We start from the raw sequence: 3,105 nt of genomic DNA, 5'->3' as shown, positions 1-3,105 counted from the left end.
TACTTATATGGCCAATCCTTTTATGCCACATTTCCACATCTGAGATTACACTCGTTCCATTTGCAAACATGGCTGAAATCTGTTTGGGCATTTCTACATCCAAGATAAACATTCTTCCTTGTCTCTTCCCTTTTGCAATGAGCTTCCCATTCTTTTCTATATAGCATCCACTTTGCTTAAACTTCACTTGCATACCTTGCTCTACAATCTGTCCAACAGAAATCAGATTCTTAGCAAGGTTTGGAACATGCATCACATTCAACATATACTTGGTTTTTCCTCTTTCTTCCCACAATGGGATATCTCCAACATGTTTTATTTGGTGAGTTGTGTCATCACCTGTTTGTACATAACCAGGAACCTCTGGTTCTCTTAAACTCTCAAACCAATTTGCATGTCCAGTCATATGGTTAGATGCCCCCGAGTCTACATACCACGTAAACTCTTCATTACATTTCTGTGAGCTTTCAGCCACTGCTGCTATCTCATGTTGCACTACAAAAACACCTTCCTTTTCACAATCTTCACTAGTAGAGGCATAGTTACTCTGTTGTCCTTTTCCTCTTTTCTCATCATTTTGTTTCTTGTAACATTCAGCCTGTGTATGGCCTGGTTTACCACAATACCAGCAGCCATCATCATTTACATAAGTTTGCTTACCTCTACCTCGGTTGCTCCCCCTGCCTCTGTTGTTGTTTCCTCCTCTATGAGCTTGTTGTCCTCTTCCTTGAAAGCCATTATTATTGGTTCTTCCTGAGCCAAATCTTCCATGGCCTCTTCCTCGGCCTCTTCCGGCATTATTATAGAGGGCTTGCCCCTCGTTCTCTGAGTTTCCTTTATTTGCATCATCCATCTGATTCCTTTCCTCTACCACAAGCATTGAGACCAGATCTGAAAAACTTGGGATACTATCCCTTGTGAGCATAGAAGTTTTAAAACTCTTGTATTGAGGTCCTAAGCCTCTTAAGCATATTTCCACTTTGTCATCATCTTCTATCTTCACATTGATAGAAGCAAGTGACTCACATATACTCTTGATTTTTAGGGCATATTCATTTATTGACATCTTACCTTTCTCCAAGGTATTTAGCTCAGTCTTTAACTGGAGCTTTCTAGCCTTTGTGTTCACAGGAAACAGTTTTACCAAGTTGTCCCAAGCTTCTTTTGGGAGCATAGCATCTTGTATATGCCCAAGCATTGAATCTGAGATGCTAAGTGATAGCCAATGCATTACTTTTCTTGCCCCTTGATTCCAATCTTTAAATGCCTTAATATGTGCAGCTGTTCCATTCTCTTCTGGGATCTCTGGAGCCTCTTCTAGGTCTCCTTCAATGTAATCCCAGTATCCTTTCCCCATCAGAAAGTTTGTCATTCTGAATTTCCACGCCGGGAAATTGTTTTTATCTAATTTCTCTGTGACCATTTGGCCTACATTCTCTGCAGCCATTTTTTTCCTTCCAAAAAACCAGGGTTTTGCTTTAGTTACTTCAACAAGTAACTTTCTGATTTCTGATCAACAACCAGAGAAATAACTTTCTCAGATTAAGGCACTGCTATACTCTTCCTTACGAGCTACTCTGCTCTGATACCATGTTAAGAAAACGTGAAGAAGGCACTCGGGCTCTTCTTATGTATGCGCGGCGGATCGTAGTGTGCTGGATCGTTAGCGTGCTCTAAACAGACAGAGAAAGGAAAGGGGACTTACCTCTGTAGTAGCAAAATGGTTTTCTTCTATTACATGTAGAGCTCAACTTGCTCTCGTCAGTCTTCTGGTCTCTCACTCTCTCTCAGAGTTCTCTACTCACTGTATGTCTTCTTACTTACTACTTCTTCCTATTCACTCTCACTTACTTTTACCTAAGTCATAAGTTATTACACATGCAGCTAATTAGCTGCCAGTAGCTAATTAGCTGTCAGTCGCTAAATAGCTGTTCACTAGCTAATTAGCTGTTTTACCTTTTTGTTCACTAGTAGCTAAATAGCTACTATAGCTTATTTCTCATAAGCATCACATACCATGTTGAGCTTGCTTCTCAACAAAATTTAGGCAAATAAGGACACGTGACCTATGAGACCAACCCACGCCTTTTACGACTATGCTTTTGGAATTGCAATGGATACCCATGGAATGCAGGATTTGGCATAGAGGAGTTCACTGATGACTCGGATATCACACTTCTTGTTGAAACATGGGAGCATGATACTCAAAGGATTCAAGGTTTAGGAAACTATAATGTACACTCAACACAACGGAAATAGTGTGATTGACTATGTGCTACTTTCCGAAGGTATTTTGGATCATATACATAAATTCTCACTTGGTAAATGGACACCGGAATCTGATCATAGAACTTGATGTATTGATCTCAAATGTATGCATAGGTTTGATTGTGAGAAGGTTATTGAAGATAATAAACAACCGCACTTGAGCATGAACCTTAAGCGAGCGCCCATGTATTCCAAGATGGTTGAGTATATGTTACAAATGACAAAGATACAACATGATGCCACACTAGAATGAAAATGGGAAGCTTTCAAGAAAATCATTCTCTCTTGCACAAACAAATGTTTTTCAACCAACCACACATCTTGGAAATGCACCAAGAAACTTAGGAAAAAATGGTTTGCTAAAGAATGTTGTGAAGCTTGAAACTGCCTTATGGTTTTGGATGTAGTTAAGGATAAAGAGATTTACCAAAAGCAGTCGCATGCTGCCATGCGGTAACCAAGTGTTGAACACATATAGAGCCCAGAATCCTAAGTGAAATACTTTCATGAATACATAAGCATCATGGCTTCACTTGGGTTTGAACCCAAGACCTTGTAATACATAATAAAAAACCTAACCATTAGGATAGCATATGATTATATAAAATAATAAAAGCTACTTCTTATAATAGATTGATTATTGTAAATGTTCTGGAACATTCTAGAACATTCTAGGATATCCTAGAACATCTTAGAATATTCTAGGTCTAGAACATTATAGAAATCACTAGGCTATTCTATATGAACCTATAAATATGGGCATACAATTCTTCTCAAACCAATTCGAATCAACACCAATCTTAAGCTTTCATCACCTTTCTTGTATCCATATTCATT

Source organism: Azolla caroliniana, unplaced genomic scaffold (assembly GCF_043228905.1).
Source record: "Azolla caroliniana isolate FFs.n. ecotype wild unplaced genomic scaffold, voAzoCaro1.0.p SCAF_8, whole genome shotgun sequence".
NCBI classification, from domain to species: Eukaryota; Viridiplantae; Streptophyta; class Polypodiopsida; order Salviniales; family Salviniaceae; genus Azolla; species Azolla caroliniana.
The sequence above is the reverse complement of the archived record's forward strand: the minus strand, read 5'-3'. Positions refer to the sequence as shown.